This window comes from Crocuta crocuta, unplaced genomic scaffold (genome assembly GCF_008692635.1).
Source record: "Crocuta crocuta isolate KB4526 unplaced genomic scaffold, BGI_CrCroc_1.0 scaffold93, whole genome shotgun sequence".
NCBI lineage: Eukaryota > Metazoa > Chordata > Mammalia > Carnivora > Hyaenidae > Crocuta > Crocuta crocuta.
This window is the reverse complement of record NW_027529641.1, coordinates 5,436,949-5,460,542: the sequence shown is the minus strand read 5'-3', so window position 1 is coordinate 5,460,542 and position 23,594 is coordinate 5,436,949.

The window sequence follows — 23,594 nt, the reverse complement described above, 5'->3', positions numbered from 1 at the left end:
AGGATGATGGGAGATTGAGTCTATATGTGGCTCGGCCCCTCTGGGGGAGTGGGTCAATTAAGGCAGGAGACCGAGTTTAGACACTGTCAGTGAGCGGTTTCCTGACCAACAGGGTGAAAATCAGTCACTGGCATGGGTTGTAGAGAAGAGACGCAGGCCAGCCCTGGTCCTGGGCCACGGATTACTTTCATAAATTATTTATTTAAAGAATTATAAAACCAGGACCCCACATGGCACCCAAGTTCACAACAGTAGTTGCTCTCAAATGGGGTCCCCGGAAACCGGTGAGAAATGCACATTCAGACCTGTTGGCTCAGACATGCTGGGGCCTTCCAACAAGACCTTTCAGGGGCTCCCCATGCACCCCAGAGCCTGAGAGCCCTACAGCTCAGGGAAGGAAGGACATGGTGCGGGTGAGCTTCTCAACCCAGGGCTTCTTCCCTGAGGAACCTTTCTCCGGTGGTGTTCTCACACTAATGGGAGGCGGCTTCCCCACACGGCCCACACTCCACCTTTTCACTTAATAAGTATATCCTGGGGGCACCTGGGTGGCTCAGTCGGTTAAGCATCTGACTTAGGCTCAGGTCACAATCTCACAGTTCGTGGGTTCGAGCCCCGCGTCGGGCTCTGTGCTGACAGCCAGCTCAGAGCCTGGAGTCTGCTTCAGATTCTGTGTCTCCCTCTCTCTCTGACCCTCCCCTGCTCATGCTGTATCTCTCAGAAATAATAAATAAACATTAAAAAAATAAGTATATCCTGGATGAGATGCATGGGTGGCTCAGTCGGTTAAGTCTCTGACTCTTGATTTCAGCTCAGGTCATGATCTCACAATTGATGGGATCGAGCCCTGTGTCAGGCTCTGTGCTGACAGTGCGGAGACTGCTTGGGACCTTCTCTCTCTCTCTCTCTCTCTCTGCCCCTCCCCTGCTTGTGCTCGCTCTCTCTGTCTCAAAATAAATAAAGTTTGTGTATATATATATATATATATACACACATAGATATGTGGGGGGGGGTGTATCCTGGATTGCCCCCAACTCCCATCCAATGCCAGAACTTACGAACTGACCTTGGTCCTTTGAACACCTGGGTGGAATTCCATTTCAGGGAGCAAGAGACATAATTCACTCCATCATTGCCCTATCAGTGCATTGAGGCTGTTTCTAGAATTTTTTTTACTAATTCCAAAGACTAGTGCAATGAGCATTCTTAAAGACTCTGTGGGCAGATCCAGGTTTCCCCCACTATCCAAAATCAGAGCTTTTCCTGTGGAACCTTTCATAAGCCAAAACGGTGTAAAGCAAAGAAGCAATTAACATTAGCTTATATGGAAAATTTTTGGAGGGCTCCCAGACCCCAAAGAATCCTTTCTTAGGCTTTTCGGCTACCTTTGGACATATCATGCTGATTGACGCATAAAATAATTTGAGATAAGGCACAGATGCTCACAGAGAAGTTCAAGGCTCTGGTGGCTTGTTGCCAAGATGCTGAGCATAGTTCCCGGGGTGGTGCCATCCTTGCTGCGTGGGGTGAGCACTGCTTCTGTAAGGACTTGCTGCAAAACAAACACTGAATATTGGTTTTGCTTTTTGAGTAAAAGCAAAAATCCTTTCATATTTCTTTTGGTTTTCAAAAGCAGGTACTAATACAGGTTTTTCGTAAAAGTGAAATGGTGTAACGCAAACTTTCAAAAAGCAGGGATGGCTGTACCTCATGGCAGCACTGCTGAGCCCAATGGTATTTGCAAAGTCAATTTTGTTTGGATTCTGCCGGATTCTAGATACTTCTTAAACGGGTTCCATCAACTTATACTGCCTCCTAAAATATAGAGCAATCTCCCTTTCCCACCCTCTCATCAGTACTGGAATTGTAAATCTTTTTATTTTATGTTGCCACTCAACAGGTGAAAAGGGACAGTGATTTCCATTTCTTTAATCGTGAGGGCTCTTGGGTGATCCTTGGCATGTTAGTAGCTACTTATACTTCTTCTGTGAACTCCCTGTTCATAGCTTTTCTTTCTTTCTTCCCTTTCTGGCCCCCATCGTTCTTTTGGGTTGTTGAACTTCATCTTATTGATTTGGAAGAGCTCATTATATATTAAGGAAAGTGGTAATTGTCACATTTTACATGTGTTTTTCCCTGGCCACGAAGTAACTTTACTGGATGTGGAATGTATCAGTCTTTTTCCTTTAATATGCCTAGATTTCTATCACGCTTTAAAAAGCCTTTCCCACCTTGAGATTTTTAAAAATGTCCTACATTTTCTTCAAGTTCTCAGGTAAGACTGTGAGCACCAGGACTAGCCAGGTTGGGTTTCAGCTCCTAGCTCTCCCACTTTCAGGATGACCCTGTACATCATTTTTCTACTCTGTAAAGTAGAATAAGGGCACGTGCTTCACAAAATCAGCCTGGATGTGTGCCTCTCACCTCACACTTTCTTTTTCTTTCTTCCTTTTTTTTTTTTTAGTGTTTACTTAGTTTTTGAGAGAGAAAGGTAGGGTGTGAGCAGGGGAGGTACAGAGAGAGAGGGAGACACAGAATCTGAAGCAGGCTCCAGGCTCTGAGCTGTCAGCACAGAGGCCCACGCGGGACTCGAACTCATGAACCGTGAGATCATGACCTGAGCCAAAGTCAGCCACTTAACTGACTGAGCCACCCAGGCGCCCCTCACCTCATACTTCCAACCCAAAGAAGGTTAAAGACCAGAAAGATTAACTGGTAGCCCACTGGAGCAGGAGGCTGGATGAGATGGATCTAGGATCTCCCCACTTCAAGAATGAGTGGCTTTCTTTGCGTCTGCCTCCATGTTTGTTCCCTTCACCCTGGATTGTCGGCCTCCCAGGGAAAGGACCAGTTACGTTCTGGGGGCCATCAAGCCCCAGAGAAATTGCAGGTCCCTGGGAGCCTGTTAGGGACTCAATCATGTTCCTCTTCAAAAGCGGTTATGTTGCTCTTCAAAAGCCACCTGCGTGGCTCAGTCAGTTAAGCGTCCGACTTTGGCTCAGGTCATAATCTCACAGTTTGTGGGTTTGAGCCCCATGTCGGGCTCTGTGCTGATAGCTTGGAGCCTGGAGCCTGCTTCAGATTCTGTGTCTTCCTCTCTCTCTGCTCCTCCCCGACTCATGCTCTGTTTCTCTCTGTCTCAATAAAAAACAAACAAACAAACAAAAAAGCTGTATGTTAAAGTCCTAATTCGCAGGATCTCTAAACATAATGATATTTGGAGACAGGGTCTTCAAAGTGGTAATTAAATTTAAATAAGGTCAGTAAGGGGGGGCCCTTATCCAATACGGCTGGTATCCTTATAAGAGGACATTTGGATACAGACATGGGCAAAAGGAAGATCATGTGAAGACACAGGAGAAGACGGCCCTCGACAAGCCAGGGAGAGGGACCTGGAACAAATCCTCCCCTCAGGATCCTCAGGAGAAACCAGACCTGCTGACAACTTGACCTTGGACTTCCAGCCTCCAGAAGGGTGAGAAAACAGCCTTCTGCTGTGTAAGGCCCCTTGTCCGTGGTTTTCTTGTACCAGCCCAAGCAGATGGGCACAGGCTCAGAGGGGATGTGCTCTGGGCGGTGCAGCTCTGGCCTCTGACTCTCAGGGCAAGTGGGGGTGAGGGTTATCTGGGGGTCTCATGTACCCCTTACCGGATGCTGAAGACTATGACCCAGATGTGGAAACCTATTCTGTCCGCTTTCTTCTTCTCCGTCACAGATGCCCTCCCGGAAAGACAGTATGGGAGGCTTTGGGTTTGGACCGCGATGAAAGCTGGAGGCAGGGTGCTCAAGCACAACGTGAGGACCCTCCCTTCGCCGGGTGTGGACGGGGACATCCACGTGAGACTGCTGAAAGCTGCTCCCCCCACTGCAGACCCCTGCAGGCCTGCTGACAGCTGTGACAAGAACAGGTGTGGGGACACAGGAAACTGGCAGCCCCCACAGCCCCGGGATGGGTGGGCAGCACACAAGTCTGGACAGAGGTTAACGCGGGGGAGGGGGGAGGGGCGACGAGCCAGTGTGGCCCCTGTTGGGAGATTTCCGGTCCTCCCTCCAAGCTTGCCAGGGCTTCCTGTGGGTGCTGGTCATGTCCCCAGCGCTGCCAGGATGCTCCTGCACCCATCCCCCTTCCTCTACCCCCTACATGCGATCTCCCCGGATGCCAGACTGGGAGGGAACCAAACTGAGGGCAAGGACTAGGACCATCAGGGAAAGCTGGGAAAGCTGGACTGTGGCTTCAGGGATGGCGATTAGGGTCCACAGACTGGGGGAGCAGCATGTCCAAGTGGAGGACAAGCCTGCTGGCCAAGTTCATGCTTGAGAGACTGTTGGTGTGTCCCTTCACTCTTCCTGCGGGCTGTGATGAATTTCCTCCACGCAGGACAGGGTAGGGTCCTCAGGAGCCTTCCACAAGATGAAGACACTATGCCTCCAATACACTTGGGCCTCTGCATGGGTAGGAATTCTTCCCCAGCCTGGAGAGCCTGCAGATTCCCCACCCGCCACCCAGAGCTGAGACAGGTTGGGAGGGCGTGGTAGGGGGAAGTGCCATTCCCACTGTGATTTGGCCCCAAGGCCCCGACAGGCCTGGGTGCTATCCCCCACCCATCTCTACCCACCACGCAGGCCATGTCTGCTAATGAGCCAGCTGCCGAGGAGCGGCTCCCAGCAGCTGCCCTGGCCCAGCCAGGTGTGTGTGGCCTGGGGCGGGCAAATAGCCGGGCAGGCCGAGCGCCACTTGTAAAGAGTAATAACCCCATACAGCAGGATAATCGCCCTTTCCCGAGAGGCAGACGTGATCTCATTAGCAATCATACAGAAGGTCGGAATAAGCCTCCGTGCTCTCTGGGGTAGGGGAAGCACTCAAAGCCAGAGAAATTGCACTGTCTGCTCCAGGTGCAAATGGGACCAGGCTCTAAGTTTGGAGAAACAGTAGAGGGATAGGCAGCGAGACTGGGTGTGCTTACTCAAGAAGGAAAAGGGGCGCCTGGTTGGCTCAGTCGGCTAAGTGTCCAACTTCGGCTCAGGTCATGATCTCACAGTTCGTAGGTTCGAGCCCCGCATCGGGCTCTGTGCTGACAGCTTGCTCAGAGCCTGAAGCCTGTTTCAGATTCTGTGTCACCTTCTCTCTCTGCCCCTCCCCCACTCATACTCTGTCTCTCAAAAATAAGTAAATGCAAAAAAAAAATTTTTTTTTTTTAAAGAAGGAGAAAAAGACTCAGCTCTCGGGGCTGACAGACCATGCTCCCACCTGGGAGATTGTGCTCTGCGTCCTCACCCAGAATACCCTCCTTGGACCCCTCTGCCGGGAAGAGCTCTCATCCAGGCCATTCTGTCACCTCCCTCTCTCCTGTGAATTCACGTGGTACTGTCACCTACACCTACATGGGGTTGGAAGGAAAGAATGGCCAACACGTCACTGCACAGGAGAAGCTCTATAGTTTGTCCTGGATTATATGGTCACCATTGTTCCCTGCTTGGCCAACTTCTGTTCTCCTAATCTCTTTCCTCTATGCAGGGGGTTACTACCCTTTTATGGGGATGCGAGGCCACTTGTGAGAACCTGGTGGAAACTACCAAAGTCTTCCCAGATGAACGTATATAAAAATAAAATGTTGTATCCAGTATCTGGGAGGTAATGGATTCTCTGAATCCATCCATGCGTATGCAAGCCAGTGATTTCCACAGTGTGCATCAGGATCATCCGGGGCTTGTCAAATCTAAGGATGTCCAGGCCTACCAGCCAGTCTGGGGTATGACCAGGAATCTTCACTTTGGCCAGGTCCCGACTTGTTCGGATACAAGTTACAGAACCGAGTGCCCTTTGAGAAGCACTGCCGGAGGAGTCTGTGAAGAACAAGTGAAGATTCTGCTTCAAACCCATCTCCCTTTGTCACCTTCTCAGATGTACAGATCTTGACATCCCCAAGGAAGTCACAAGCTCCCTGACAAAAGGGGACCAACCCCAGTGTCCTCAAAGCCTCATCCATGAAGGTCTCATTGATTGTCAAAACTCCTTGCTGATGCATAGGGGCACATGGACCCCAATGTTCACAGCAGCACTGTCAACAATAGCCAAATCATGGAAAGAGTCTAAGAGTCCATCAACTGATGGATGGATCAAGAAGATGTGGCTTATCTATACAATGGAATACTACATGGCAATGAGAAACAATGAAATCTGGCCATGTGTAGCAACCTGGATGGAACATGAGGGTGTTATGCTGAGCGAAATAAGTTAGGCAGAGAAGGACAGATGCCATATGTTTGCACGAATAGGAGGTTTAGGAGGAACTTAACGGAAGACCATGGAGGAGGAGAAGGGGAAAATAGTGGGGGAGAGGGAGGGAGACAAACTATGAGAGGCTCTTGAATGCTGAGAACAAACTGAGGGCTGATGGGGGTGGGTGAAAGGGGAAGGGGGGTGATGGGCATGGAGGAGGGCACTAGTTGGGATGAACACTGGGTGTTATATGGATACCAACTTGACAATAAGCCATTAAAAAAAAAAACCAAAAAACTCCTTAAGCTTCCCAGAGGAGGAGTCCCAGGAAAATCTACAACCCCACCAACGTGGGGGGACTTTGTTTCTTCTATTACCAACTGTGTCAGGCCTTGTGATACAATAGGATTCCTTCCCCTCTCCTCTGTTCATCTACCACCGGGGGCACTTAGCAACTGGGGTCTATCTCTGGGACAAGCATCTTTGCACAGGTAAAAATAGTCACCAGGGCTCCTGGCTTTCCCACCCCCCAGGCTCCAGTGGCTATGTGCAAGCCGCCGACTGCAAGACGATATGTGTGTGTTGACGTTGTTACACTCCTGGGTTAGCTAGTTTGAATTTGGAATTCTAATCTGATTGACTAAGTAACTTTTACTCTAATGAGAACAGTAGGGTTTGGTCTTAATCTGCAACCATTTAATCTTCCGTCTCATTAATTGCACCAAGGTCTTTATGAATATGTAGATTGGGAAGGGAATAAAAGATTATTTGACCTTGAAGAAACACGTATAAAATAGGTGAACACTCTCCCGGTCTCCTGTTTCCTTTTATTAGGCAGATGCAAAAATTGGTACAGCTCCAAATCAGGCTATTGTGGGTTATCGGCAATCTTGCAGCCAATTACGATACAGCATTCTGATGAACCAGAGAAGTATAATAATTAGAATAGTGTTCACATGCAAGCTGCTTGCTGTGAATTTGCATGTCAATAAAAATGTGGCTATCAAAACCAGGCAGAAAAGGCCCACTGATGAAAAAAATTTCAAAAGGGTCAAACGTGAAAAAGAAAAAGGCCTGTGAGGGAAAAGGTTAAGTGTCACGGGCATGATGTGGAGTCCTTTATGAAGAATGCTTGTTTTAAAGTAGATGGCCTTCTGAATATATCTCCCTTCTTCCCTTTTAGAAATATTGGTAAACCGTCTTCTTTGAGCTAGTTAGCTGGTCAATCATCCTGGCCTGCCACCAATAGGCCGGGACCTCCTTAAGTCCCAATGTCCTTGTCTATAAAATGGGGACATTCCTACCCTCCCACAGGCCTGTGAGGCTTAAGTTAAGTGAGATTGACCATGGAGCTCCTGGGACACAAAGCCCATAAAACGTCCATTTTTAAATTTCCTTTCTTCCTTCTGACAGCAGACATGGAAGGCGAGGGAGGAAACATTTTCTTAGCAGCCGAATCGACCCACAGGGAGAAAGCTGTTCTTGCCGCCAAGTAGAAGGGGGGAAATAGCAGACCTATTTAGCAAACCGCTGGCTTTTGTGGCACCAAGTGGGGTGTATAAGTCAGAGCCCAGGAGACGGAAGTTCATGGTTTGCTGGGTTTGGACCTGGTGCGGTTGCTAAAAGCCCTCTGTTCACTTCCAAAGCACCCTGGTTTGAGCCATAAATTATACAGCTACTGGTGTCAGAAGGAGTTACTCAGGACCACTAGGAAGGTCTTTAGGGCTGTGTGGGAGAAAAAACCAGAATGCATGAGGCCACTGATGGCGAGGGGCAGGCATGGTTCCTACGGAGCTACGCTTCGCTGAACACTGGGTGACAATCTCTCCCCGATCCTCTAACGGCTTCGGTACGTTACCTCTTTTTTATTAACCAGCAATGGACTTGAACCACCGAGTGAGACACAGGATTGCTGAGGATGGCTACAGAGAAGGTGCATAGAAAGAAGGTAAGGGTCACCTATGGGAGCCCAGATCTTTGGTTACACCAGTGTCAAGCCAGGGCCCTCAGCAGTGGTTGGACTGGGTGTTATTAACCCAGCCACCTTTCCGGATTGTGGCCCCATAACTGCCGCTGGTGCTCCCACTGTTGGTTGTCCCAGTCCTTTTCCAGGGCCCCTCCTGGGTGCCCGCATCTGAAGCATTAACACCTATTGACCCTCCCCCACCCCTAGGCAGTGGACATCAGGATCCACCACCAGCCCACTCACCACTATGTCTTCTGATTGGGTGACGCCTCTCCAGCTCCAGTGTTAAGGGCTGTGACATCCAATCTGTTGCCTACATCTGCCCCAAGCTCAAGATTTCTTTTTTTTTTTATAACTTTTATTTTTGTTAGTGTTTGTTTGTTTTTGAAAGAGAGAGGCACAGAGTGTGAGCAGGAGAGGGACAGAAAGAAAGGGAGACACAGAATCCGAAGCAGGCTTCGGGCTCTGAGCTGTCAGCACAGAGCCCCACACGGGGCTCGAACCCACGAGCTGTGAGATCATGGCCTCCCCCAGACGCCCCAGAGATTCGTTCTTAAATAAAATGTCCGATGGCAACCTGTCTTGAAGATTCCACCTCATCGTCCTCCCAGAGGGAATCATTATACTCTCTTTTCCAACCTGGTCCCATAAGTATTTACGCAAACTTCATGGAGGGAAGAGGTAGCTTCCAAAACGCCCACTGGCCTGCTCAGTGGTTTCTTATCAGGCACCGGTGGTGCTGGGCTGGTGGGGGGAGGGCAGAGCCTGGGGAGGGGAGTGTTTTCCTGGCTGGTGTGCGGTGTGAGTTTTGGCTCCTGGCCTCTGACATAGTTTGCTAATCCTTTCCACGCCAAGGGCCTGCGAGGAAGGGCATGTGTGACGAAGATGGAGTGGGCCGGGCTGTTTCTCCGCTTGCTGTTTTCTGAGGCCGAAGAGGGGGCCACGTGACTATTATTACTTTTAATCTTTACATGCAGAGCAAAGGAGAACGGGGCCATTTTAGTAGTTAATCAGTTTTCAGATGACATATTTCACATTCCTTTTTGTATTCAAACACCAGTGAGAAAACTCCTGGCAATAATATCCACTCCATAGATGCTTGAGTGATGGAAAAAAGTCGTGACACAGTTTTTCCATTGCAAATCAAAAAGATATGATCTTATGTTAATACAGGGAAATGTTTATGACGGGGGGCAAAACAAAAGTTGGCGTGTATACACTAATTAAATTGTGTAGAAACAGCTCTAAGTACATCAGCAAAGATCAGATGGAATCTTGAAGCTGTGTAATGGGTTGGACTCTCTTCTGAGTGCAAAGTTAGGTTTTAAGTTATTCTTGTAAATATTAATTAGTGATCTGGACCCAGAGTTCCAGGAAGAAGGCGGCATTCCCAGGGGCTATCCAAGTGTTTCACAGACATCTGATGTCAGGCCCTCTCCCAGGACACACACTGAGGCCGCCTTCCCTGCCACCTTAGGTGACACACATCAAGGATGACCTCAGGTGTGGGGAGGGGTGTAGGGATGGAATGCTCTCCAAGAAAGGAGGGTGAGGGAAGGAAACAGAATAGTGCTCACTATAAGCCACAGCCTTGGGGTGCCTGGGTGGCTCAGTAGATTAAGCATCCAACTTCAGTTTAGGTCATGATATCACAGATCGTGGGTTCGAGCCCTCCATCGAGCCCTGTGCTGACAGCTTAGAGCCTGGAGCCCGCTTTGGGTTCTGTTTCTCCTTTTTCTTTCTCTGCCCCTCCCCCGCTCATGCTCTGTCTCTCTCTGTCTTTCAAAAATAATAAATGCATGTTAAAAAAAACTATAAGCTACACCCTGTGCACAATACACACCCAAGCACAAAGAAGCAAATGTGCCCGAGGGTGCTCGATTTGTGTCTGGCCGGACAAAAGCCCCCGGCTCCTATGTTGGCTTCCGGAGAATAAACCAAGAGCCTGGAGATGAAGTAGGAGTGAGGCTTCACTAAATTCCACTTTGTACGTTTTGAGTTAAAAAAAAAAAAAAATGCCACGCAAGCATTTTCTACTCCAAAAGGAACTTATCAATTACTTTAAATATTTAAATGGGCCTCACCCATGCACAGAGCTGGGCTCCAGACAAGGTGTCCTTGAGATATTTAAATATAATCCATCCCCTTGGGTTGCCAGCTCGACCCCCTCTCTCCCCATCCCCCCACCGCACCTCACAGTAATGGCAGCTTTGGCTGTTCCTTGGTTGGTTGTGCAGAGAGACAATGGCTCAAAAGATTCATCCCTGAACTGTTTCTTTTCTCAAGTCCTCACATCCAACCTCTTCCCTTGTGGTCAGTCAGTGGTGGCCACACCCTGATTACTTTCAGAAGTAATAGAAATATTCTCAGAAAGTTATAGTGGGAATGAAAGCAGCAGAAAACAGGCAATGTGTTTAACACCAACAACAAAAATCCAAGACAGCTTTTTGCAAATCCAAAAGGAAGCCCAAGATAAGCACAGAGTTTGTGACTTAATAGTGTCAAAGCAAGACAGAACATTTTCTTCTCGGAACTGAGGAGGGGCACTCGGGCTTGGGGAGAGGGTGGAGCAGGGTGGGGGAGGAGCGTTGTGGGCCAGGCTTCCTGAAGGCTCGTGGGCAGAGACCCCACGGGGGCATGGGTTCTGCTGTAGCGTGTTGCCCGATACAATATATGATTCTGGTTAAAACTGAATCTCAGATAAACAGTGCTTTTAAAAGTGTATGTCTTAAATATTGCGTGGTGTTTCTGTAGACAAGGAAACTTCCATGTAGGTTCGGGGTGGGACCCTCTGAGGTGAACCTTCCTCTCCCACCAGATACAGTGATAGTCCAGACCCTCGATCACAGGAGATGGGTGTCTCCCTGTCATTAGAAGCCATCATCTCAACGTTCTCATTAGTAAAATACAATAAAAACCTGAGACCCAGAGAGTTTGAATGAATCACCCACTGTCGTTGTAGTTGACCAGCTGGTCAGAGGCAGGTTGGGATTCCCACTGGAACTGGGGGCTCCTGTTGTGTGCCTTGAGGGTGGGAAGAGGCAGTATGCTGAAGGCTGGGAGATGCAGCCACATCTGCCTGCCCTTGACCCTAGCTCAGGTCCTCAGGCTCCTCGCTGTTTAGATGAAGAGTCTCCAGCGTCCCTGGACACATGCCCTGCCTTGCCTGGTGGATCACAGGTGCCGGGTTCCTCTTCATTCTTTCACCTTTGGAACTGTCACCAATGGGGACACTTGGACCTCTGCTGGAACTAAGATTGGCATCAATGCCTCTGCCTTATCAACCTGACCATGACCATGAGCATCTGTATCACACATCCACCCACTCAGGGGGTTGAAGCTCCAAGTCAAAATGCCACCTGCCTGGGACAGATGTCTCTATCCCTTGTGGACCTGCTTCCAAACTGGGTCTCAAAAAAAAAACAGAGAAATGGAAACCCAACCAATGCTGGGAGTTGGCACTAGGAATAACCCATGTCACCCATGAGAAGAATGAAGTGCGGAGAGGTTAAGTGCCCCACCTGCCATCACCCAGATCTTCAGCATAGAGCCAAGAGTTGCACCCAGGCAGTCCGAACCCAGATCCCGGGAGCTGAATAACCCCCTGCTCTTCCATCTTTCTGGAGATCACAATGGTCCCCATGTGAGGGTGCAGTCCACAGCTGTCTGCTCCGGTTCCCCAGCTGCTAGGTGGCTATGGATGACACAATTCTCTGCAACAGTGTCATGGCCACCCGAGTGGTGGCATTCAGGGACAACGCTGTGCACCCTTCCACCTTCTCAGGTCTAGAAAGAGCCTTCTGAACCAAGCAGATGTAGTGCTATGGCAGGAAAGACAGGGAAATTCAGGGCAAGAGCAAGCTTCAAAGATGCATCATTGAGACTATGTATAGTGACGGAAAAGTAGGCTTCAAGCACGCTTAAGGAAAGGAAAAAAAAAAAGAAATTTATTTCCATAATACACTTCTGTGCAGTGGGGACAATTTCAACCTCTCTTTTATAGATGAGAACACTGAGGGAGAATGTGGTGGAAAATGCTTGCCCAGGCTCACACAGCAGATGACAGAGCTGGAATGGAACCCAGACAGCTCGGCGCTCTAACCATGGGCCGGCCACGATGACACTGCCTGGGAGCCTGTTAGAAATGCAGAGCCTCAGGCCCCTCTTCAGCTCCTGATCAGATCCTCCTCCTGAGTCTAACAATGTCTCATGTGATATGTCTGCACATTCCCGTGTAAGAAGTTCACCCCAGAGAACTGTCAGGTGTTCTGTCTGAGTTTATTGAACCACATAGCCGACGTCCACGAGCATGGCTGGCAGGAATTATTTTTTAATTATTTTTTAATGTTTAGTTATTTGGGGGGGAGGCAGAGAGAGAGAGGAGGAGACACAGAATCCGAAGCAGGCTCCAGGCTCTGAGCAGTCAGCACAGAGCCCTATGCAGGGCTCAAACCCATGGACAGCAAGATGATGACCTGAGTCAAAGTCAGACGCTCAACCGACTGAGTCACCCAGGCCCCCCAAGAATTTCTTTTTGTTTACTGCTGTTTGTCCAGCCTCTAGAACAATGCGGGGCCATATAGTAGATGTTCAATAAATGTTCACTGAGTGAAGGAGTAAATGAATGAGTGAACTGAATTTGGGTATGTCTGCTTAGGCTCCAGGCTCAGAAAACCACCTTGAAGACGTTCCCTTGTATCACCATGGGGTTTCTGCCAGGGTGGGGACCATTCACCCTCAGTCATCGTGTTAGAAGGTAGGAAGGGGGTGAGCCTCCGCCATGGGGATACCTCATTGCTTGGGCGATCTGCTTCCCTCATTAATGGAGGTAATCAGTAGCGGCAACATTGGCCCAATGTTGGATGAAATCATAAAAACCCCTGAAATCTCCCGAGAAGCAGGCTGTCTTCCAGCCACGTTCCCCATTCCTATCGTTTATTCATCAAACCTTCCCCACCTTGGGCACAAGGCTGCTGTGCTGCCGCTCACACGTCTCGGCCGATTTCACATACCTGGGAGTTATTTCAGCAATATTCCTCCGGTGTCTGCAAAGGGTTTTATTTTTGTTCAGTAAAAAGCCTTCAAAGCCCTCTCTCTGGGCTTTGAGTTTGGCGTGGACGATCTGAAACATTTAATGGGAATTGTTATGGTTTTTTTTTCAAGGAGGAATTATTCTCAGCAAAGTCTGGGACTGGCCTGAAGGAGACAGCCAGACATCTCCAGGTAGAACGAGCTTCCTGCTGTTCTTGGGGTAAATCAAAGAGAAACCGGCAGCTCCCGCCCCCTAACATGCCTGGCCTGACCCCAGCCTTTCATGCATGGCTGCCACAGAGAAGAGAGAAAGCACAAAACCAGAACAAACCCCCAAAGTAAAGGCTTAAAATGAAACCATTTCACAAGGACAATACTCTGTTCTTTAAACTCTACCTAAGAACAAATGGAAGTTTTTTTTCAGTGGAAAGACTGGATTCGGGCTTTTATCCTCAGAGGCCTTTATTTTGGGTACCTCCCCCACCTTACCTCCTTTCATTATTTCAAAACTTCTTAGAGGCCAGGGTGGGGGCGGGGAGGACAGGAGCCTGGGTCTGAGGACGCTTGGTCTAGGGCCAGCTCGGGTTTGGGGGATAATGAAGGGTCTGCTTTTATCTGGGCAGTCTGGAATAAGGTAAGTCCAGGGGAATAAATAATGGTGTAGGTACCCTCCCCATCCCCAAATGGGGGGCAGGGGGGAGCTGCCCTACCACCTCCTTTGCAACGTGCATTCACAGGGAGGGTCATCACACAGGTGCAACTGGGTGGGAATCCGGATGCTGAAATAAATCACTGTCACGCAGCCCACTTAGTGCAACGCTGGCTCTCCGCACCAGGCGTGGAGCAGACCGATGCAGCAGAAAGGGGACAGGAAGGCTGCGTTGGCCACACAGCCATTCCAGGCAGCCCAGAGGCCCGGGACGACCCAGGAAAAGTCTCAGGACTGCAGAGCTAGATGCTGCTCATCACACTAGCTGGGGAAGAGCACTTGTATTTGATTAAAGGGGCTCGGCGGCAAGCCGGGGTCTGGAGTGGAGCAGCCCCCCGCCCCGATCTGCAAGGGATCCATCCCAAGACCCCCAGTAGATTCCCAGTTCATACATAACTATGTACATTTTTTCCCAATACATATGTACCTATGATAAAGTTCAGTTTATCAACTGAGCAAAGTAGGAGATTAACAACAGTAACTAATAATGAAATAGAACCATTATAGCAATACACTGTGATGTAAGTTACGTGGATGCCTCTCTCTCTCTCTCTCTTTCAGAGTATCTGACTGTGTTGTAACCACCCTTCTCACCACGATGTGAGGTGATAACCCGCCTGTACAACGAGGTGAAGGGAGGCGAATGCCGCAGGCTGTGACGTTGTGTTAAGCTACTACTGACCTTCTGATGATGTCAGAGAAGGACCATCTGCTTCCAGACCACAGCTGAGCACCGGCAACTGAAACCGTGGAAAGTGAATCCACAGATAAGGGGGCACCATTGTACACGGTCGCTGTTCCCTTGGGGATGAGCCTTTACAACCAGGGATGGTTACACAGGCTCCTGGCCTCAGTGGCCCAGGGCCGAACCCACCCCACACCTCCAGATGCCAGACGCTGGGGTACCTTCCACGTGGAAAGTCCTTCCAAATGAAGGAGACAGGGAAGCCCCGGCCATAGTGAGAGCCCAGGCTCCAGGCTCTAGGCTGGCCCCTTTCCCTGCCTCGCCAGCACGGAGCAGATGCAGCTGTTCCCCATGGCCAGAGGGGGCCTCCGGGTAGGGGGAGCAGGAAGCAGTGAGTGGAGCGGGTATATGGACAGGATCCGGGGGGACAGGGGCCAGAAAGGGGGAGGGGGAGAGCCCCCAGGGAGCCCTGCATGCATCGCAGCCACTGGCATGGAGGGCACTGCCTGCCGGGCATCTTAGGGTCATATGTCCCTCCCTGGTCCTCCTGGGCTGGGGCTGAGGGGCTCTCCCGGAAGTGATGGGCCTGATCTCTTCATCAGGCTTTGCTGCTCTCCCATGGGCAGTCGTCTCACCTTGCTGCCCAAAGGCCGGGCCCCACTCCAGATGGGTCAAAATCCGAGCCCTGGCATGAGTTTGGGCGCACAAGGCGGGCAACAGGGAAAAGCCAATGGCTGTGTCTCTCCCAACCAGGCCATCAGCCTTCTTGGGAAGACGCAGAAAAAGCAGGTATACAGGGGGGTCAGGGAGGAAGAGCCAAGCCGGAGGCAGTGAGACTTGGCTCAGGCCACACAGGTCTCCCAGAAGGACTCTCATATGTACCCATGCTGCAGGGAGAAGGGGGGTGACTGGGACCGCAGATCTCTGGAACCACACTAGGGGAGCAGAAGACAGTCCCCAAAGGCAGGCGTGCTGAGCTGGCCCAAATGCCAGTGTCCTCACATGCCTGTGACCTAACAACCTCCATGAAAGTGGCCTTGGAGGGAGAGTTTCAGGCCACAGGGGTCCAGATGGGATCACTGAGAGATCTTCTAGTACTTTCTATTTTATAGCCAAGGACAGGGGGACCCAGAGGTGTTATATGTCTCCCCAAGGTCACACTCAGATAGTCTCAGAGGCTCATCCTACAGCAGCTCAACACCACAGTGGGCCTTCTGGGCATCTCCCTGTACACAACAGACGGAGTTTGCTGAGTGTGGGGACAGGCAGAATGGCGTCCTTCTCATGGGAGGGGCAGCTGTCCTGGGAGCTCAATGCAGGCGATGGCCTGTGGCTGGGGGCACCGGGAGGGTCCTGAAAGCAGTGGGTCTTGCCTTGAAACAGGAAGGACGAATCGGATTGTACCGACTTGGGATGGCAGAGAGGTCGCAGGCTGGGGACAGACCACTGGGACATGCAGCAGCCTGAACTGCAGACAATTAACCCTCTCTGGTCCCATCTGGTTCCATTTTCCTTGGATGCACTGATCACGGGTGAAATCACATCCACGTTTGTTTCCTGTCTGGGTCTCCTTGCGCGGCTCTAAGCCCCCAGAGGGCAGCATCTGAGTGGCCTAGGATGTGTGTGTGTGGGGGGGCAGTTTGGTTCCTGTCCCCAGCATGGCACCTGTCCCTGACAATGACTGGTGGGCAGTGGATGGAGAAAGCTGAGTCAAGGGAGCCAGAAGAGACCGGAAGGCCCTCCAACCTCTGTGTGCCTTTGGGGGAATGAACCATCCTGATACTCAGCATCCTCGTCTTCCTTTAGGCAATGGAAATAATCGGCACCGGGAGACAAATGTGGGGTTCCCTTCTCTGCGGATGTGAGGTGGAGGCAAAGAAAGAACTTACCTCTTACCAAGTCACTCACTTCCGATCTGTGGAAGGAGACAGTATATGGGATTAACATATTCTCTTTCTTTCTCCTTTTACAAGTAGCGAGAAAAACAGGGCGCCTGGGTGGCTCAGTTGGTTGAGCATCGGACTTTGGCTCAGGTCATGATCTCACGTTTGGTGGGTTGGAGGCCTGCTTGGGGCTCTGTGCTGACAGTTCAGAGCCTGAAGCCTGCTTCAGATTCTGTGCCTCTCTCTCTCTCTCTCAAAAATAAATAAACATTAAAACATGCTTAATTAAAAAAAATAAAAGTAGTGAGAATTTCTTTTAAAAGTAGTGCCTGGGTGGCTTGTTCAGGTAAGCGTCCAACTCTTAATTTTAGCTCAGGTCATGATCTTCTGGCTCCTGAATTCGAGCCCCAAGTCAAGATCTGATGACAGCAAGAAGCCTGCCTCGGATTCTCTCCCTCTCTCTCTTTGCCCCTCCCCAACTCTCACGTGCACACACACTCTCTCTCAAAATACATTTTTAAAAATCTTTAAAAAAGGTAGTGAGAACTTATTTCCAAAGTTGATGTCTCATTCAGAATTCCAGACAAGAACAAAAACAGACAAGAACAGAGCAGCTTGACTGACAGGGTGTGCCCACCCAGGTGGCCTCCATGCCCTGGCGGTTGCCTCCACACCCCTCCATGAAACCCCCCAGGGTGCTGGAGCCCCCCTGTGAATATCCTTCCGAAGGTTTAGAACTCTCTGGAACCAATTCAGTGGGCGCACACAGAGCCGCCTGCTGGAAGCCTGACCCCCTCCCCCACCCCCCCCCAAGCTAGGAAGAAGCCCAGCGCGGGTCTCTGCAGGTACCCAGGGTAGTGCTCCTTGAGTGTCATTCGCTGAGGGCGAGGCAGCGGGGTCAGTGGGGGGAGGAGGGCCAGCCTAGCAGAGACAAAAGCCCCCAGGCTGGGCGGACAGGCAGATGTCGGGGAGGGCTTGGTGCTGCCCAGGGAGGCCTCTGAGCTGCTGGGTTCACACATTCCCCTGCCTCTCTGTCACCCCGCTCCTCCCCTGCCATCCCCACGGGTGCTAGCCCGGACAGACGCTCCTGCACAGGCGGCTGCCTCCTCCCCCCCTGCATGTCCCGGCTGCGGCACACCCTGCAATTAGGCCGCTGCCCTTCCCGGCGCTCTGCGTGCCTGCCCGGGCTCCCCGCTCCCCGTGGCTAATTGCCATGTTTGCCCTTCACCGTTTCCGCATGCGAACGGCACTGTTTTAGTAGCTGCAGCGAATAAAGAAATCGGGATGGTTTCAACGACGCATTTCCCTTAGCCGGAGAGAAGAGAAGAGGGCATTTGTGGGCAGGCCAGCGGGGCTTCTCAAGCTGAAACGTGCCCTCCTGTGACCCAAGGATTCTGTTAAAACGTCTTGAAAAGTCATCCTTTCCCTCTCTGGGGAAGTTGGAATCAACTCAACTGAAAGAATCAACTGTGGCGACTCTCAACTTCCCATCGTGTAGAATGGAGAGTCTGTTAAGGAGACTCAAGTATCTCATAGGCAATGTGAAAGGAAGGCAGGCTATTAATGATGCAGAATAAGTTTTAAGGCGTTTAAGACATAAAAATAAATTTTAAACCTTAAAAAAAAACCAAAAAAACCCCCGCAGCCTCTGGTCTCATGGGTCCAGGGCAGGCGCCACTGGAGTTTGCCACATGCCAGGAGCCGGGTCGGGGTGCGGGGTTGGGGTGCGGAAGTGCACCTGCTGGCCAGCTTGGAGCAGGTCCCCCCACCTACCTGGGGTCAAGGCCCAGGGCCTCCCAAGTTGCAACCAGGATGGGGGAAAAGGGTCACTTGATTCTAGCCCAGGACAGGAGCTGCCAGGAGGGTTCCTAAGGCAGGGACTCCAAGGTCCTGCTTCCCCAATGTGCTGAGACAATGTCACCTCTTCTGAGCAAAGGAAACTTTTGATTCCTTCCAGAAATATTGATTGAGCACTTACGGCCTTCGAGGGAGAGCTTAGGTTCTGAGGATATGGAGTAAACAGAGCAGACACGCCCCTCCCTCAGGAAGCTTCTATTCTACGGGAGAGCAGGGATGGGGGAAGAGATGCGAAGTGAGATGAATAGGTAAAATACAGAGTGTGTTTGGGGGGCAGTAAGTGCCACGGGGGGAAATAAAGCAGCAGAGAGAGTTGGTGAATCTGGGCAGATGGGGGTGGGGTGGTGGTGCTCTTTGAAATAGAGTGGCCATGAGGCTCTCCAGGGAGCCCAGGCTGGCTTTTAGAAGGTAGATTTCTTATCAGAGCCACAGGTCTAAGCTCTTGAGAGGAAATGAATAGAAGTTTCTGCATGTGTGATAAAAACATGAACCCCTCATCAGGTCTTCTTCTTCCCACGCTTGGCCAGCGGGGTCTGCATGGTGGCTGGTGTGGGGTATAGCAGGGGGCAGGGGCCCAGCTGTCCCATCGGGATGCTGGCAGGTGCTTTGAGTCTCTGGTGTCATTTCATGACTCCCGCAGCTTGTCCCCTTGGCAACGAGGTCCTCCACCTCACTCCAGAAGAAGTAAGATGGAGGCTGTCACAGGCTCTTCTTGGCACCTCCCCTCAGCGAGTACAATGGCTGTACATGGCCATCTGCCCCTATAGCTCTATGGGGCCCCTGCCATGGGAAGAGCCAGGGGGAGCCGCAGGAGGAAAGGCAGATTGAGTCACGATTGGTCTGATTTTTTCATTTTAACTGGAATCCTGGGAGTTAAATCTGGCTTTCATTTGGCCAAGGGGCCTCTTGATGCCCCCAGGCTGTTCCACCAGGGAGACTTCTATTCCTCCCCAAGGCCTGCCCTGCGTGTTCCTCGTGGGGCCCTGTTCCCATCAGTTCTGGTCTAACCCAGGATGACAGGGGTGGGGATGGAGCCGAGGAAGCAAGCCAGGAAGCTGCAGAAATAGCTCTCAGGGGGTGGAAGGGCGTGGTGCTCGCTGAAGGCCGAACACCCACACTGGGCGTTGTTCTCCATCGTCTGGGGTGGGTGGATTTCTCAGCTGCAGGGCCGCTTCCCCAGGAGCCAGGACCTGCGTTTTGCGAGGTCCTCGCCCAGCCATCCCAGCCTCTGGTTCCTCTGACTGTTCCCCACCTAACAGCAGAGAGGGGACAGCAGGGTCCTGCTGGCAGTGGCCCCCGAGAAGGGGAAGTGACCGGAGAGAGTGTCCCTGTACACAGCACACCTGGGTGCCTGGCCAGCACCGAGGCTCCATCCGAACCCCCCCCACCACCACGCAGCACAAGCCAGCTCCATGCATGAGTGCGGCTGGAGTGATACCTGTCTTCGGCATGCCTTCCTTGTCTCGATGGCCTTTTCACATCCTCAGCTCACCCACAGGGACCACCCCTGCCCCACATAGGACTCCGTATGATTGAGGCTTTGTGATGTGCGGGGCAGCTGGGGGGAGGACCCTCCAGCAAATGGGACCGCAGCCAGCCGCTGTGAGGGACTCAGGACTTGGAGAAGCTGTGAGCTCTCAGCCGGGGACCAGACAGAGAGCTGAAGGGGCCGAGCAAAGCCCAGGAACGGCCCGAGAGGCAGCCGCCAGGGTGTGGGGGTGGTCACTGCTGCGTGGGTGGGCACCCTGCCTCCCTCAGCAGAGCCGCAGGCCTCACCCATGGCCTGTTAGCTGCCTGCCATTCAGTCTTCCATTGGCTGCTCCTGCCCACCCCCCTACTCCACAGGAAGTCCAGCCTATCAAGTCCCCACGTGGCCGTGGACACAGCTGGCCACAGCCTTCTTGTGCTTCTCCCCATCAGGGAACGAGATGGGGAAGGCGATAATAAAGGCCACAGGCAAACTGGCATGGAGCGTGAACACTGGGAAAACGGGGTGCCCCAGGTAGAGGGGGTGAGTCTCAGCAGCGCATGTCTGAGCAGTCAGTAACTGAGCCATCCTCAGGGGTGAGCACCGTGGTAAGCGCTTTCTTTTTACCGATGCCACTAGCTGTGTGACCTCCATTATATTACTTTACCTCCTTGTGCCTCAGTATCCTCATCTGACAAAATGGGAGTTGATAAGAATCACACCTTGGGTGGGGGGAACTGGGTGAGGAGTTAAGATGCCCCTGTATGTCAGCCACTGAGAAAGTCCCTTGCAGGCTTTCAGTGTGTCATGGCCAGAGGCCAGGGATGTGGGACAAACTGAGAACCAGGGTGAGGTGATTTGCCCAAGGTCACACAGGCAGGAGGAGCTGGTCACACTGCCAAGAACCCACAGGAAATAGATGGGGACAAAAGAGCGCTGGTTTCTAGCCTCCCTCCATGGCAGAGTGAGCTGAAGTTGACCTCACCGCACAGAAATCGATAAGCAGGAGGCTGTTAAAAACCACCTCCCCATCGAGCTTGCCGGGGTCAGGAGCTGAGGGATGCTCGTTCTGTGGGCTGCCCAGCCCGAGGACACTTAGGGCTGGTCCACACAAGGTGCGCAGAGCATGCCCCCACGGGCTTCAGACAGACCAGGAGACGGGGCTGCACCTGCAAGGTTGTCCACGCACATCTCAGCCCCCTGCTTAACACTGAGCATTCCAGGCAGAGGGATTTCTCCCTGCCGCCCTCACATCCAGGGGAGGCACCATCAGCTCTCAGTAAAAAAGATGGCAAGTGTGAAAACAGATTTTTATGCCAATTGGGGCCCACACTTGCAGGACACGCCTTCCCTGGAGGTCACCTGGTCACTGCAATTCCTCAGCCCAGCTTGAGATCACAGCCCTCCAGGCAACAACTGTTACAGACGGGGCCAGACTCCAGAGTGAGTGGTTGGGGGGGCTTTCTGAGTGAGGGGTGGAGGTGGAGACGTTGAGACAATCCAGAGGTTGGCCAGGACAACAGGCTCAGAACTTGAGATCCAGCACATTCTGGCCATGACTGGAAGGAAAGTCAGGTGATTTTTCTGGGATTATTGAGGATATCTGGACCTCAAACCTGCCAGGACACGCTAGGTTATGCTGCCGTAACAAACAACCCCCAAATCGTGGTGACTAACAGCAACAAAGTTTTCTTTCTCGCTCATGGCACATGTCCGTTATGGTTGGCAGGGAGATCACTGACCTTTGTTGTCCCTCCAGCACCAGGCTGACGGGGCAGCCACCATCTTGAACTTTGCCAGCTTCTGCTTCAGTGGGAAAGAGACCTCTGGAAGGTCTCACGCCAGCATGCAGATGCATAAGGCTGAGAGTGTCACGGGTCACTTTTGATGACTGTCCAGAACTAGTTCCGTGGTCCTGCCTGGACACTGGGGTACCAGGAAGGCAGCCACACTGGGTGCCCAATCACTGGGTGGTTGGCAGCACTAATGACACCATTGGCCTGCTCCAAACGACACTCACCTACCTCAGGGGGTTTTCAGCTCAGCCCCTCCTGCCACCACAAAGCCACACAACAGCCGCATCAGAATTAGGTTTATGGAACTCAGAGCCAAGTTTCTCCAAGCCCCCTGGCTGGGCCACCACTGTGAGCTTCCTGTTCCAGACGTTCACTTTTGAGCTTCTGAAAGTGTTCTCGGATCTCCAGGCCTTAATGCACTTTGTTTCTTATTCTTACAAAAGTTGTGTGTGTGTGTACACATACTATATACATGTTTTATATATATATATGTATATGTATATATGTGTATGTGCACATATTCAGCAAAGGTCTGCAAAGACCTCAAACTTTGTATGTGTATAAAAACCATGGCAGCTTTCCTTTGGGGTGGCTTGCAGCTCTTGAGTAAACCTGGGCTCCAAGTACCGTTACCACTGTTGCCCATGAAACTCAGGGCTCAGTCAGTGGGCAGCAAAGTTGCCCTGGAAACCATTTTGCTCCAGTCTAGGCCTCATCGAACAGATGATCAGAAGATAAAAGTGGAGCCAGGAGGTAAAAGTTGTCTGGCATCACCAGCTAGAATTGGGAGGTGCTGACTCCCACTGTATCTGGAAGGATTTTGGACCCTGCAAAGTGACGGCTAATGCATTGTTTTGCAGTATCCATTCCCAGTCAGGTCCCACTTGGATTGCTGTGTCCCACCTCAGTTTGACCCAGATCCACCCTGCGCCAGACAACACATTACTACCTGGGACTGTGAGAGCTCTGGCCACTTACCCAACTTACTTAGCTGCCACTCACAATCCATAGAATCCAAGAGGGGACAGGTGAAGCAGCCAACAGGACCGTCTCCCCACCTGTCTCCAATCCAAGAGGACATTTTCAGTTGATTCTCTGCCTAGCAGAGCCTTTATACATTTCGTTCATCCCTCCATGCATTCAGGTATCGACACATTCATCCATTTATGCATCTATCCATCCATCCATCCATGGATCCATCCATCCATCCATCCATCCATCCATCCATCCATCCATCTATCCACCCATCCATCTATCCATCCATCCATCCATCCATCTATCCACCCATCCATCTATCCATCCATCCATCCATCCATCCATCCATCCATCTATCCATCCACCTATCCATCCATCCATCTATTCATTCATCCATACATGCAGTCATCCATTCAAGAAACATTTTCCTTTTCTTCTTCTAGCTTACTGAACATCTGCTATAAGCCAGCTGCTATGTTTATCATGATGCCATGATGACCACGCTGAGATGTTGGCCCCAAAAGGGAATAAATAATTGCTCTCTGATTCTTGCAAGGAACAGATTTTGATCAGAAGAAGGGACCCCAGTGGTAAGAGGAGCCATGGTGGGGACTGGCCCAGAACAATGAAGCTGAGGCTGCAGAAAGTCTTTGCTTTATTCACAATTCACAGAGCAAAACTGACCATCAGCCAATATCCGAGCCGGAGAGGAGTCTGGGAGTCCTCAGGATAGGCTACAGGGCAGGTATTGGGCTGCCTCATTGCTCAGTGCAGGGAGGGGCCTAGCGGGGTCCTGCCAGCCCTGCTGACTGAGGACACGGGGTGAGGAACTGCCACTTGAAAGGGTCAAGTTGTTCTCCACAGGAGGAGGAAGGGAAAAGAGTTGAGGCCTGCGGGGGCCTTCGCCATGCAGGGTGGTTATGGTGACTACAGGTAAAACGTGCCACGCTCATTACTGAAATGTCTGGTTGCCTCCATATATTCAAATGCAATTTCCAGGCCCT